The sequence below is a fragment of the Mus pahari genome, chromosome 5 (assembly GCF_900095145.1).
Source record: "Mus pahari chromosome 5, PAHARI_EIJ_v1.1, whole genome shotgun sequence".
In the NCBI taxonomy this organism is placed as follows: Eukaryota; Metazoa; Chordata; class Mammalia; order Rodentia; family Muridae; genus Mus; species Mus pahari.
The window spans coordinates 133,477,583-133,493,652 of NC_034594.1; the positions used below are offsets into that span (position 1 = coordinate 133,477,583).

Below are 16,070 nucleotides of genomic sequence, written 5' to 3' on the forward strand. Positions count from 1 at the left end.
CATCTCCCTTGAACCCCTCCCAAAGCAGAAGTCCAGAAAGGAAGCTATAGAAGAGAGTTCCTAAAAACTGTGATAAAGATGCTGAAATGTAGCTCCTCACAGTTGATGACTTCTGGCAGGGAAATGGGGAAGGACTCAGTTTTCCCTAAGGGGCTGGTCACTGGTAATCTGATCACAGTCCAGTGAATATCCTAGCAACACAATTGGGACTTGGTATATTTTCTCAGGGGTAGAACACTAGAGTGGGAAGGTCGACTTGGAAGGAATGAAATCAAGTGTGATTGTGGTGCACTGTATAAAATACCTAAATAATTAATAAAAATACTATGTTGGGGGAAGCGAATATGGTTAGTATTGAAGAAAACACAAAAAATTTGAGATTATAGCTTCAATGCCTACGATTATTACTCTATAACCTATAAAAATATACTATTACATCTAAAACTTGAGGTATAAAATTACCTTGCTCATCTCAGATGATTAATCTTAAATAATAATACAAGGTAAGACTTATTTATTAAACATTTTAAACAATCAATTATGTTAAAAATACCACTATTTTTACCAATTATGAAGGAAAATTAAAGTAAATAATCATCAGAAAAGAATGATTACATAGCTAATTTAAGATTAGTTTTATTACAGTTGTATATCCTTGAACCTAATTAGAAAATAAGATATAGAACTAAACAGATAATTCTCAAAAGAGAAAATGCAAATGCCTGAGAAATGCTTTGAGAAATGTTTAACATCCTTAGTCATCAGAGAACACAATTCAAAACTACTTTGAGACTTCATCTTATATCCACCAGAATGGCAAAGATCAAAAAACCTAGTTAGTGATAATTCATTCTGGCAAGGATATGGGGTAAGTAGATGAGTGTAATGGAAACACTCATCCATTATTTTACTGGTGGGAGTGCAAACTTGTACGAGAATGGAAATCAGAGTGGTGGTTCCTCAAGTAGATGGGAATTGTTCTACCTCAACATCCATCCATACCACTTTGGAACATATACCCCAATCCTCACCCCCCCTCAAAAAAAAAAAAAGGTTCATCCTAGCACAGATATACAGATATATTTGCTCAACCACATTTATTCCTTCTCTAATATATTTATATAATAGCCATAATTAGAAAAAAAACTAGTAGACTGGGATAAAGAAAATGGGGTGCATTTATACAATGGAGTATAAATTAGCTGTTTAAGAAATAAAATCATGAAATTCACAGGTAAATAAAGAAAACTAGAAAAAAAATCATCCTGAATGAGGTATCCCAGATCCAGAAAGAGAAAAATGGTACATAGTCGGTCATATGTAGATTTTATCTGTTAAGTCAATAAGCAAGCTACAATCCATAGAACCACAGAGGTTGTTTGCAGAGTAATGTACTAGGAAGGAACATATTTCCCTAGAAAGGTAAAGTGAATAGATCTTTATAGATTGATGGGGTGTGGGGTTGGAATGGGAGGATCAAGTAGAAAGAGGGGAGGAAGAGGGTATGAGGGACAGCTAAAATTAAGAGCCATAAAAGAGTAAAAGGTTTAAAAATATATACATATATGAAGAAGATCTAAATGAAATTGCCAAATAATGAGGGAGACAGTCCCAACTGACCATCTCTTGTCACCAAATGAAGCTTCTAGTACCAGAAAAGGGATACATTGTATTGAGTTGTTGGCCAAAGGGATCCCATAGGAACCCCCAAATAACCTGGGCTGTTGCCAAGACAACAGGTTGCTTTCCAGACAGCAACAATTACATAAACTCACTAAACATGAAGAATTCAAGCTACTGCCTACATACACAGCCTTCACACCTATGTGCTAGCATCTTTGGTGCAGGGATGTACTCAGCATGCTACAAAGTAGAATGTAAAACACCAGTCATGAACCCTTTGATCTACAATGGTGTTTTGTTGAAAGGTAAGCTAATGCAGTGGTGGCACAAAGCCAGTGGGAGTTAACCAACCAATATCTGGTTTAACCTAAGGCCCACTCTAGAGATGGAACCAATACCCAACATTGCTTGGGTGACCAAGAACCTGAGACTGGATATCCAAAGACCTAATGTAAAACAAAACACTACTCATCTCTTAAAAACAAGAAACCAAACCACTTTGCAACAAAATGAGTTCTAATGACATTTTACTGTACTCATACATCAGTTCCTTCCTCATCCATTGTCAGAGATGTTTCCTTCTGCAGTAAATGGGAACATATCTAGAGACCCGCAAACATTATGTAGAGTCAGACAACTTGAAACACTCAGCCCTAAATGGGATGTCTCCATCAAAAACCTCTCCTCAGGGCTAAGGGAACCCCACAAAGAGGAGGCAGAAAGAGTGTCTTTCACATATACATTATGGCTTCAAATTTAGTGGATATTTTGTGACTCCTGAGTATGCAAGCAAGTGGATCTCTATTTCTCTTGGGCTTTTTCCCTTTTTTGTATTTGTTTTGTCCAATTTTGATGTGTTGATTTTTATATTATATTATTATCTCCTATAGCCTGTTTGTTTTCTAATGAGAGACAGAGAAGGGTTGAATCCAGATGAGTGGATGTGTGGAAGAACTGGGAGGAGTAGAGGGAGGGGACACTATAATCATAATATATTTTATGTGAGAAATCAATTTTCAATAAAAGCAAAAAGTTAAAAGAATTTTAAAATGAAAATAACCTTATAAAATATGAAAAACTGTGGATATAAATTACTATTATTACTTTTATCTCTTTTCTTTAAATACTGAATGCTGGGCTGGGCGTGGTAGCACACGCCTTTAATCCCAGCACTTGGGAGACAGAGGCAGGCAGATTTCTGAGTTCGAGGCCAGACTGGTCTACAGAGTGAGTTCCAGGACAGTCAGAGCTACACAGAGAAACCCTGTCTCGAAAAACCAAACCAAAACAAAACAAAACACCCAAAAAAACAAAACAACAAAAAACATAAACAAAAACAAAATACCCTGAATGCTGGCCAAATGTTTAAAACCATTTGTCTGAACATTATTAGTTCTTATTATTATAGTACAAAAAAGTTAGCTCTCAATCCACAAACAGGAAAGGTATTCAATAGGCAACTTTTATAATATACAAGTCCCAAATTTTGAAGAAACAAACAAACAAAAAATACATTGCAAAATAAAAAGAGGGTTCTTGCTAAAAGGCAATTAAAAATGTCAGCATAGAAACAGAACAGCAAGCTGAACGTAGAATTCTTCTTAGTGTGGATCCATGCATCTGAGCAGGCTACATAACCACAATACCAGTTCTGGAATGCTAACATACTTCCAAGACCTTACAAAAGGATAGAAGGCAATAGAAAATGGTCTTTAGAATGCTGAAAGCAAAATTGTCAAATCATTAAGTTTATATCCGGTGAAAATGTCCTTTAAGAACAAACATTTTCAAATAAAGAAAAGCAAAATAAGGTATTTATGAATAAACTTGAATCATAAGAAACGTTAAAGAAGAATTTTAAACTCAACAGCAATAATAGCAGAGAAAAAAAAAATGATCTTCGAGAATGGATAAAGAGCATCAAAACCAGCAAAACTAAAGTCTGTATCTTGTTCTTAATCTAAAATAATAAAAGGCTTTCAAGAATTCTTTAGTTGCAAAATTACCAATATAATTAAGAAAGGAGTTCATGGGCTGATCAAAGACCATTTAGACCCTCCTGCAGAAGGCTCTTGTCCAGACCTCTAGCCACAGCAGATGTGACAGATACAGCCCATGATGAAACTCAAGTGTAACCTAAAAATCCACATTCTTTCCAAATATATCATGTCACACTTCAAATGAAAAAAAAAAGCAGAAAGTATTTTCTTGTTGTGTGGTACTGAAGAAGATGAAACTTGGGTTATTATACATTTTGTTCTGAAAGAAATAAACGACCTAAAGATATTTTTACATCATTACTTTGGCATAATTCACCCATACATGAAAAAAAAATAATTCTTGTTAATAAAGAACTACTTCCTCAAAAAGTGTTTAAGGCTCCAGCCCACAAACCCAAACCCTCACTAGGTGCTCAAACAAAACCAAATAACATAAAACACTAAAATGCATTTTAAGAATGACAATGTAAATCTACTTCCCTTGCCTACTTTGGAATACTGGTAATCCCCTGAAAGGTAAGTTGCATTTCTGAGCCTCCTCCAGATAACATCAAGTCTTGTGTTCTCTAAACCAACAGTGTAGACTAGGATACAACATATCCAAGAATCAAACCACTATACTTAGTATCAGTGATCAAAGTGATCATAAAGTCGGAGCTTATTTTCTTTTTGAGAGTAGTTTCTCAAGCACAATACAAAGACACTGTTTAAACTAATGTATTTGTTATTTGTTATGTGACACTTCATTCCACAGCAAAAGCACTGGTGAGGTTCTCCTAGAGGACTGTTAACCACAATACTTTTTTCTATACATTCTACCCCACTTTGAATTTTCAGGGGCCGGGAGGTAGGACTCCAATAGCCTTATACTCTGTGTTAAGCTACTGTTGCCATCATATATGTTAAAGTAATGTGGTTGTCTCTTCTGCTAAAGGCTTTTTCTCTCAATATACCATGACAAAAGGAATGGGAAAGAAGACTTATTTTCCTAGGGAAAACAAAAACAAAACAAAATGAAAATACCTTACACTATGGTTTTAAATGTGATGCGTTGAGCAATATTATCAATAAAGGTTAATGGAAGTAAAAGTTACCTTGGGCTGCATAAAGGCCTTGCTACTTAGATTCCTAAAAGCCTCTATATATTTTGAGAGCTAAAGGAGAAGCCTGAAGCCAAATGAAATTAGACAGCCAAAACCCAGGAGAAAAAAAAAATCATTCCACCCTTCTTTTTCCTTTGAATCTCTGGCTATCCTTCCTATTTTCCACAGTTAAAGGGCAAGTATCAGGTGACTTAAGTGCTACATAAAATATACATTTAAAAATAGTAACTTAAACCTTATAAGACAACAATCTTTGGCCTGTTTCTAACGGCCATCAGCTTGTATTAATCTGCGTAATACATTTTCGGGACAAGGTCTTCAGATGCTGGTTCAGATCGGGCCTCCATTCAGTCCTCCTACCCTCCTATCTCAGCCTCCCAGATTCTGGGATTGTGTGCAGTAGCTACACATCCAGTATGAGTGTTCCTGAAGCATACACTATAACTTTAAATAAAGTTGTATACCTGGGTAGTTAAGTTACCCAAATTAGCAAAAAATTCACAAACCTATTGTTCAAAGGAAATAAAAATAACCTGGAGAGGTGCCAACCTGAGCAAACGTGGCAGCTGTGGGACTCAGGCTGTATTTAGCACCTTGCTTCCATCATACATGTGTATATAAAAGGCTGACTGCTCAAACAGGAACTTTGTTTAACAAACTACACTTTTAATAGACCTATATCTAACTGTTAAAAGCAACTACCTTATCAGTCACAACACTGCAACGACTAAATGTGTTATGGAATTTATAAACATCATATTGTGTCATAATAGCAATCATTTGCATATGATTTATCACCTCAAATGACAACTAATTTGAAATAATTACATAAAATTTAAATTCCCCAAAGGGACATAATTCAGATTTCCTTCAAAAAAATGTGCTTAGAATACATTAGAAGCAACTGAGTCAAGATGCAAAGCTGGGGAGAATATGAAGTCTTACAGTCTCTACTGAGAGTAAACTTTCTAGTTCTTTCTTTTCTAATTCATTAAACTATTACTCATTCAAAATGACACATCTTAGGGCAACCCCATAGGAAGACCAGCAGTCTCAACTAACCTGGACCCCTGAGATCTCTCAAACACTAAGCCACCAACCAGGCACCATACACCAGCTGAGATGAGGCCCCAACACATATACAGCAAAGGACTGCCTGGTCTGACCTCAGTGAAAGAAGATGCACCTAACCTGGGACTTGAGGCCCCAGGGTGTAGGAAGGCCTGGTGGGGTTGGAGGGACATCCTGTTGGAGATGGTGGAGGAGGAATGGGATAAGGAACTGTTGGAGGGCAAACTGGGAGGGGACCATTAAAAAAAAAGATTAACTTTTTTAAAAAAAGAAAAAAATGTGAAAAAAAATCACACATCTTACTAGGTCAAATCTCAAACGATAAAAGATAACATTGACAAAAGCAATGCTTAGAACGACTATGAATCTCTCACAACTTATTTATGTTTAAACGTTCATTTGGTAAATTAAGAAGATGATGTAAGTAATCATAAAAACAAATCTGCCTGGAAAATAATACATATAACAAATATAGCACATATACACTCTTGTGAAATCAAAACATTCTTTCTCAAATAATAATCCTCAAGCCATCACTATTATGCAATCAGAAATGTCAGGGTAATTAAAATAAATAAATACATTGCAAGTTGCTAGAATTTCAACTTTGAAATTGCATAATAAATTTATATATTTGCATACAGTTAAATATATTCACAAACATATTCAACAAACCGATTTTCTAAATAGCAGAGATATTTCCAGGATTTAAAAAAACAAAACAAAACAGTAAGTTTAAAAGTTAAAAAAACCTTCCAGTTCAACCAATCTTGTCTAATTCCAAAATCATTGTTTTCATGTAAATTTATAACTCTTCCATAGACTTTTTGATATCCAAGTTTATTACTATAAATAAAGTCTGCTAAAAATATTTCATTTTCTCTTTCAAAAGGGACAGACATTGTTAAAAGAACAGTGCTAGAAACAGAAGTGCACATATCCAGGTTCATAGTTCCCGTCTGTGAAATACCCAGAGCGGGCAACTGATGAGCAGTTTCCTTTTTAATTAGACTCATTTCCTGATTAATTAGTCCCAGAATACTTAATGCAAGCCTCCTCTGTGCCACTGGGACCCAGCTCTGATTCTCCTCACAGTAATAAACATTACCTATTCCCTAGAACTAAGTTCAGTCTATTTTCGCTTACATAAGAAAAGATCTTTTCACCGAATTGACTTAATGCATCCAAAGTCCAATATCAAGAGGTATATCTTGAGCTGCTACAGGGAAAAAAGATGTGTGTGTTATCTAGGAGAAATTTCCCAATCTTAATGATAGGTTGTAATATAGTTCATGCAGAAATAATTTTAAAAACTATATATGTAAAGATCAATCCTTTTCAGATTTGGAGTTCTGATTTTTGACTGATTGGCTTAAATTTTTGCTCTGCAGTACTATAACTGCAAAGCCTTCAAGGCACATGCCAGAAAAACAATTCAGCCACCTCCATCCTCTGCCCTCAGCCACCTCTGTGAACAAGGGCCAGATCTAGGAAAGTAAATGAAACTCGTATTTTACAAACATACTCAAATACTCTGCAAACACTGAACTTTGAAATCCAGTGGAATACAATTCAACTACTAAGAATGAGGCCATCATGAGTTTTGCAGGCAAACAGCTGGAACTAGAAAATATCATCCTGAGTTGGGTAACTTAGACCCAAAAGACATGCATGGTATATACTCACTAATAAGTGGATATTGGCCAAAAAAGTACAGAATACCTAGGATAAAACTGACAGAACTCAAGAATGTATCAAGGGCTGGTGAGATGGCTCAGTAAGAGCACCCGACTGCTCTTCTGAAGGTCCAGAGTTCAAATCCCAGCAACCACATGGTGGCTCATAACCATCCATAACAAGTTCTGACGCCCTCTTCTGGAGTATCTGAAGACAGCTACAGTGTACTTACATATAATAAATAAATAAATAAATCTTTAAAAAAAAAAAAAAGAAGAAGAAGAAGAAAAGAATGTTATCAAGCAAAAAGGCCTAAGTGAGGATGCTTCAATCTCACTTAGGGGGGAAAAGAAAATAATCATGGGAGGCAGAGGGAGGGAGGGACCTAGATGGGAGAGGAGAGGTGGAGGTGAAAAGGGGAAAAACATGATCAGGTATGGGGGGCGGGGGTAGACAGGAGAGAAGCTCTGGGGGCCAGCAGAATGAATAGAAATATGCAACCTCAGGGGTGGGTGGGAGGGGAGGGTCCCTCTAAAAAGTACTATAGACCTTGGAGGTGAGAGATTCTCAGGACTCAAAGGGAAGGGACCTTAGATGAAATGCCAACAGTGGGGAGAGGGAACTTGTAGAAGTCACCTCCAGTAGAAAGACAGGGCACCAAGTGGAGGGATGAGGTTGCCATCCCACAGTCAAAAGCTCTGACCTAGAACTGTTCCTGTCTAAAAGAACTACAGGGACAAAAATGGAGAAGACAGGGAAAGGTGGTACAGTAACTGGCCCTACCTGGGATCCATCTCATGGGTGGTGGGAGGGAAAGCACTAAGGCCTGACACTGTTACTGATACTATGTTGTGCTTACAGACAGGAGCCTAACATGGTTGTCTTCTGAGAGGCCCAACCAGCAGCAGACTAAGACAGAAGCAGATACTCACACCCAACGATTGGACTGAAGTCCGGGACTCCTGTGGTTGAATTTGGGGAAGGATTAAAAAAAATGAAGGGGAGGGCAACCCTATAAGAAGACTAGCAATCTCACTGAGCCACCAACCAGGCAGCATACAGAAGCTGTTCTGAGCCCCCCACCTCCACCCCATGCCTGGTCTGGTGGCCTCAGTGGGAGATTACCTCAAGAGAGCTTGAGGTCCCAAGGAGTGGGGAGGTCTGGCGGGGGGTGGGGGTGGGAGAATGGGAGGGGACATCCTCTTGGAAACAAGGGGGAGGAGGAATGGGAAGAGGAACTGTAGGAGGGGGACTGGAAGGGGGCAATGGCTGGACTTTTATAAAAATTATAGGGATTTAAAAAAGAAAAAAGAAAAAAGAAAAAATCTGAAGGTCTTGTAAAGTAAGAAACAAGAAAAATTAGTCACTATAAAATAAAAACTTATTTAGAATACCTAAATATGAATTACATAGATTAGAAAAATTAGGAGTTTTCCATCCACAACCTTCATTCTACTTTTACATATTAAGACTGGAAAAATTTTTAAAGAGTCAAATGAAACTTGTTCCTTTTTAACATTGGTTTTGCAGATATCAAGGTAAAAGCTTCACAGTGCTGTCTTCAAAAAAAATTAGTCATCTATTAAAAGATTAAGCAGTTTCCATAAACATGTCAAAGATCAGCCTCGTACCGGGTAGAAGTGATTGAATTCTTCTGACACCAGGAACAATTAAAGTTCTCTCTTAGGGAAGAGGTACGCATACCCATGACATTCTAACTCAGGAACAGAGATGTTCTGAACAATTGCTACCTTCTCTTTCTATCACTCAGAAACAAAAATGATTGCATGTAAAAATGAAATACCATGTGCCCATTAGAAACATAACTGATAAATTAGCTGTGGGTCTAGATAACAAACAGTAAATATAGGGGGAGCAACTAAACAACTAATACTAATCTGCAATTTTGGGTTTTTCTCTACTTTTCTATTGTTGAGATTATATTATAAACACAACATTTCTCCCTTCCCTATGCTCACTCCAAACCCTTACCTAGAGCCCCCTTTGTTCTATTACAAATTCATAGCCATTTTTTTCGGTAACTGTCACTATCACATTTTATTGGCAGAGAGTACACATTTGTAGATCAAAGGACAACTGGCAGGACTAAGTTCTCTCTTTGAACCACTGAACTTAAGTCATCAGGCTTGACAGCAAGTCCCTTTACCCACTAAGTCTCCTAACTGTCCTGAGAATTCCAACAAATTCTTATGGTATAAATAATACATAAAGTTATATATTGAGTACATTATAATATCTAACTTAAAATAATCTAAAAAATACTAGATAAAGAACGTATTAGTTAATTCAAAGCCACTTTGTGGAATACAACTTAAAAATAAAGTGAATCATAACCAAATATGACATTTATAGAGAATCTGTCTAAAGAAGCTGAAAACAATTTCACAGAAAAATTACATTTTTCTAAGTTCCAAATCATACTAAATGTATTTATTATCCCCTTGGATTTTTCACTTATTTTATTTATATTTATTTTTCTATTCATAGGAAAAAGAAAGCAGAACCTGAAAAGTTAGTTTGTTATAAAATAAATTCATATTGTGAGTATTTCTGTACAAATAAAAATTATATAATCAATAAAATGAATTATAATAGAGACCACTGAAAAATTTAAAAAGATCACTTTTCTTTTTGTAATATTGTATCAGCTTACAAAGAACCAGGCTATGGAATTTACAAATTGAGTGTCACTGTTTTTCTCCAATGCTCTTCCTCCAGGTCCTTCTCCCCTGTCTTGTGTCATCCCTTTAGTTGCCTCATCTCTATTTTCATGTCACCTCCCCACCCTTCTCAACACTTGTTCCCCTCTTGTGGTCTCCTATCTAGTTCCATAGACGAAGTCAACTCTCAATGACCAGTTCTGTATCTGGGGCACTTCAATCAATCACCTATGTTCTAAAACTTGGAAGTCTTCTATGCAACAACTCAAATTTATAAGTTCATGTGGTATATGTGCATACATGTGTGAGTTCTGGCACATTTGTTAGTGTTTGTAGGAGCATGTCACATAATGTGGAGGGGACGACATTGGATTGGTGTTTGAGTTCAACACTGTTAGAGACTGGATCCAATTCCTTGTTAGAAACAAGATCCAATTCCTCTTGTTTTTAGACTTTTTATTATTTCTGTTGTATCTTTCTTATTTTCTTATTAATTATGAAGAACTAACTTATCAAGTTTAATTCAGTTTGTTCTTCCACATACTTATCGATGACCAATGCCAGGTTCTAGGGATATAGAATAGAAAAAGGGGGAGAGATATTCATAATGGCACAACCTATCTTGACTGATCAAAACCTAACTGGAAGCCCTGCAACTAAAAAGAAAAATATCAGCGAAAATATGAAATTACGTAAATGTAAGACTCTAAGTAGAGCTGTAGAGAAGGCTCACTGGAAAAGCACGAGTCCAAGGAGTACCAGAGGTTGAATCCTCAGAGGCCATACAGAGCTGGCCTTGGGGAAATTGCATTTATAATTCCAGTATCCCTATTGTGATATGGGAAGCAGAAACAGAACATTGTTAGGAAGTCTGCAGGCTGGCAGAGTGTTTGCACAGCAAACAATATCAGAGACTCCAGTCTCTAACAATGTTGAAATCAAACACCAATCCAATGTTGTCCCCTTCACATTATGTGACGTGCTCCTACAAACACTAACAAATGTGCAGGAACTCACACATGCATGAATATATATGACATGTGCACATATCACACACACATAAAGACAAAAGCTATAAATAATGAAAACCACTTTTTATGATAGCACTATGGATATCTAATAAAGAAAATAGAAGATTAGAAAGAAGGACCAAGTAAAGAAACAAAGAAATAAATAAAAAAAAAAAAAGATGCTGAAAAAGAGCTTCCTGAAACATTCAAAGAGGCTGCAAAAGTGAACAGTCCAAAGCACAAGCAGAGATGGGATGCTGCTGTGTGGGTTACACGGTAGATTTTCAGTGCCTGCCACTTGAGTCTCTGCACCTGTCCCCTTTCACCTTGGCCCTAGCTAATCTAAACAGAGATTTAGCCAAAGCAAGACCCCAGCCACAAAACCCTCACTAGACCACACTGTATAAACAGGCATAAAATTGCTCTAAAATATTATTACAGCCAATTGAGTTAGTGAGCTCCAAGAATAAGATAAAAATTTTTTGAATATTGGTGAGGTTTAAAAAGAGTACTGTCACTTTCCTTTGCTCTTTCATTATCCTTATAAATATAGCTATGCTACCTACCAATATAGACTGTAATATGCTAGACTGAACTTGACTTGAGAATATCAAAGCCTTCCTTCAAAAGACTAAATACATATTCTAATGTAAAATTAGAAAAGTTTCCTTCATTTCTCAAGGACAATGTTTAAAGGAAAGCAAAGCTTACTATAGTGGCTCATGCCTGTAATCTCAGCACTTGGGATGCAGAGGCAAGAGGTCTCCTCTCAGTTTTATGATAGTGTTGACTTCAAAGCAGGACCTTGTCTTAAAAGAAAAAAAACTATAAATGACCTTAAAGAAACTGTATTTATTACTAGTAATTGACTATACCAGTAATTCCATCAAAATAATAAGGGTTTTTTTCTTCTTTGCCTTTTCCAATTCAGTTTATTTTATAAGAAAATACCATATCTGTAATTTTCATGGTGCTGACTAATTTTAAAATAAAGACATGTACAGATTAATTGTACGGTCATCATATTATGCTTCCTGTCGTTCAGATGACTCAGCTCTGAAGAAGACCCACTTCACCATCAACGCTGCCAGAAAAGTATTGAACATGACCAGAAAGAAAACGACAATGTAAGACATTTGCCACACTTAGAATTTCTCTCAGTCGCAGACTGAAGGTGAAATAGGAAAGTTTAGCCAATGACTTCCACATGGTTAACAGCTCTATTTATGTGAGGATATGATAGAGTGGACACAGGAAGTAGACTGGTGGGGTCCACCTAACAAAATGGATTTACACTACACAGCAATGTCTACTGTCAAGTGGGCAATTTGTGCTTCCTAACTACTGAACTGAAATGGATAGTCAACTAATATTCAACTCTAGTTTCCTAGACCTGTCGTGGTACAAGTTATAGCTGGAGAATGGACGGAGGGTCACAGAAATGCAACATTTCATTATCATATCTCCTAAAAATCAGAGTTCTTTCTTCATTTCCTCTTTTTAATAAGGCTTTTTTTATTATTATTTCAGGCATGTATACAATGTTTTTATCATATTATAACCTCTCTTTGGTTTTTTTAAAATGAATATAAACTGGTTGTGATATCTGTTTAATATTATTTCCAGTAACATGAAAAATGTCCTCCTGGTACCATTCTGATTACTTCAGAGTGGTTTTCTTCTCTTCTGCTAGACCTCTGACCCCCATATCCTGAAAACCCTGAAGCTAATTTTAAGTAAGGAGGAAAAGAAAAAACATGCATTTCATTAATTTACATAATAAAATCTTGTTCAAGCATTTTTACAAAGATGTCTTAAATTGCTAACATCTCTAAACATACATTAACATTTCTTTTTTTTTTTTTTTTTTTTTAACATCATGGACATTTTTTTTTTTTTTGAAATTTATGGTATTCGTATTTATTTTTTTTTTTTTATTATTTTCTTTATTTACATTTCAAATGCTATCCCGAAAGATTCCCATACCCCTCCCCCCACGGTGCACCTAAAATATATGAATTCTTTTGTCTTCCTGTGAGACTCCTTTGTTCCTACTGGTTACATCACTCAGTCTGAGGGCTCGTGCCTAGTCTGACTGTATCTTGTTATGCCGTGCTTGGTAGATATTCCTGGGAGGCCTGTTCTTTCTGAAGGGAAAGGGAGGAGAAGTAGATCTTGGAAAGAGGGGAAGAAGAGTGAGGGAGAATGGAAGGAGTGGAGGGAAAATTACAGTCAAGATGTATTGAAAACAGAGAATGAAAAATAATTTCTAAAATCAAAAAATAAATCATATCTTAAAATTCCCAGGGAAACATAAAAGAAGTATTTCCCTTGCAGCTCTCCTGAAAGGCAAATGTCTATTACTACAGTAGCTCTTCACCAAGGAAGCAGACAAGGACAGAGTCTACTGAGAAATGTTCTACGAGTTATGGCTGGGGCTAGAAGGATGTCTCAATCGTCAGTAGTATTTGATGATCATGGAGAGGATCTGGATGGCATTCCTAGGACACACACAAGGGTTCAAAGCTGTTTCCATTTCCAGGGAACATGAATGTCTCTCCTGAAATCTATCCACAGGTGCCAGGCAGTCATGTGGTACACAGCCACACATGCAAGTGAATCAGTTGTACACATAAAAATAATGTTTTGTTTTTAATTTATAAATAATTACTGCTAAAGAGTAAGCAGGGAAACTAGTTGAGGTGGCTAGTCCTGGTTGTCAACTTGACTCTATCTGGAATGAACTACATTCCAGAATTGGAAGGCTCACCTGTGATCCTAATCCAGAGACTGGGAGGTTCAAGTTTCTCACCTGGATCTTGGCATGGAGATCTTGAGGCATAGCGACTATGAATCCCAGGAGACTAAGGCAGGGAAATCTCTGAGTTCAAGATCATCTGGGACGAAGCAAGTCCCAGATACAGGTGTGGTGGCACTCACCTTTATTCTGGGTCACACCCTCTGCTGGAGACCTCCGTAGGGACATCGGAAGAAGGGAGACTCTTCTTCACCTGCTTGCCGTGTGGGACTCAGCAACTGCTAGAACCGTGAACTTGCATCTATAGCTGCCGCTGACCACGGTTGGGGAGCTGGACTATAGACTGTAAGTCATCAACAAATTCCCTTACTATATAGAGACTACCCATAAATTCTGTGACTCTAGAGAACCCTAATACACTAGTATTTCTTATACTTACAGGTTTTTATACATACAGACACCACAACAGATGAAAGATAAGCAAAGACCTTAGGAGATGGACCATCCAGAGACTGCCCCACCCAGGGGTCCATCCTATAATCAGTCACCAAACACAGACACTATTGCATATGCCAGCAAGAACTTGCTGAAAGGACCCTGATATAGCTATCTCTTGTGAGGCTATGCCAGTGCCTGGAAAATATAGAAGTGGATGCCCACAGTCAGCTATAAGATAGAACACAGAGACCCCAATGGAGGAGCTAGAGAAATTACCCAAGGAACTGAAGGGGTCTGCAACCCTATAGGTGGAACAACAATATGAACTAATAAATACCCACAGAGCTCGTGTCTCTAGCTGCATATATAGCAAAACATGGCTTAGTCAGCCATCGTTGGGAAGAGAGGCCCCTTGGTCTTGCAACCTTTATATGCCCCATACAGGGGAACACCAGGGCCAAAAAGTGGGAGTGAGTGGGCAGGGGAGCAGGGTGAGAGAAGGGTATAGGGGACATTCAGAATAGCATTTGAAATGTAAATGAAGAAAATATCTAATAAAATAACTTTTAAAAAAGAATTATAATTTTTTTAAAAAAAGGAAATTTCTTTTAAACGATGCAGTAAAAAATAAATATTGTAACCGGGCAGTGGTGGCCCATACCTTTAATCCCAGCACTTGGGAGGCAGAGTCAGGCAGACTTCTGAGTTCAAGGTCAGCCTGGTCTACAGAGTGAGTTCCAGGACAGCCAGGGCTATACAGACAACAAACCTTGTCTCAAAAAAACTAAAAGAAAAAGAAAAAGAAAAAAAGAAAAGAAATACTATGCAAATGTATAATTATGTAACAAGAAACCTTTATCCATTTTATACAAAACAAACAAACAAAAAAGACAGAGAGAGAAATTAAATGGCATTGTCTAGCAAAACTATTTCACTAATTCTTATTCCTTTTATAACTTCCAACATTTACATGTTCTAGGAATTAAATAATATAACACAATTAATATTCTTTATTCTCTTCCCCACCATATTTAATTCATTAATAACTAGTAGACTGTAAAGAACTGAAAAAATTTTTAAGTGGCTTAATGAAACTTATGGCTTTGTCAGGAGTGTGGTGGAATAAATAACCCTGGTACTTATAATACGATCACTATAAATCAGCTAAACCAATTTCTCTCTATTAGGGACTTAACATCATACAAGATTGGCATGTAATTAGCAGCATTCTGAATTCTTAGTGAAATCTACTGTTCGGTGTTATTTGCCTAACAAGCTACACAGGACTCATAAAAAGTAAACTCTAGGGTGCACTGCCAGGGAGAGGGCGAACTGGAGAAGCATCACAGCTTCTGGGAAAGATCCCCTTTCTGGTTCCAGTAGTCCAGCACCTTTCTAGCCCGAGGAGAGGTGTCTGCTCAGGAGCAGTCTCAAGGCCTGAGCCAGAAGGAGAACCATCTTTGCTCTGGTGCACACCCAGTCTGCCATAGCAAGAGTGTGGAACTCAGAAGCTACATAGCTTCGGGACAGACAGAAGTAACCTACCTTCTGGGACAGACCCTGTTTCGGGCTCCAGAAATTTGGGCACCTTCCTTGCCAGAGGAAAGGTGGCCACCTGTGAGGGCTCTGTCTGCCAGAGCAGGTGAGAGAGTCATATTGTGTCCAGGGTCCCTCAGTGGCTAGTCTGTGCAGGTGAGTGAATAAACTGC

General features: G+C 37.3%; 1 protein-coding gene across 2 annotated transcripts in view; it reads right to left on the reverse strand.

The window, feature by feature from the left end:
• The window catches only part of Rabgap1l (RAB GTPase activating protein 1 like), a 548,268-nt gene that overhangs the window by 361,621 nt on the left and 170,577 nt on the right, over window positions 1-16,070 (reverse strand). The window lies entirely within an intron of this gene.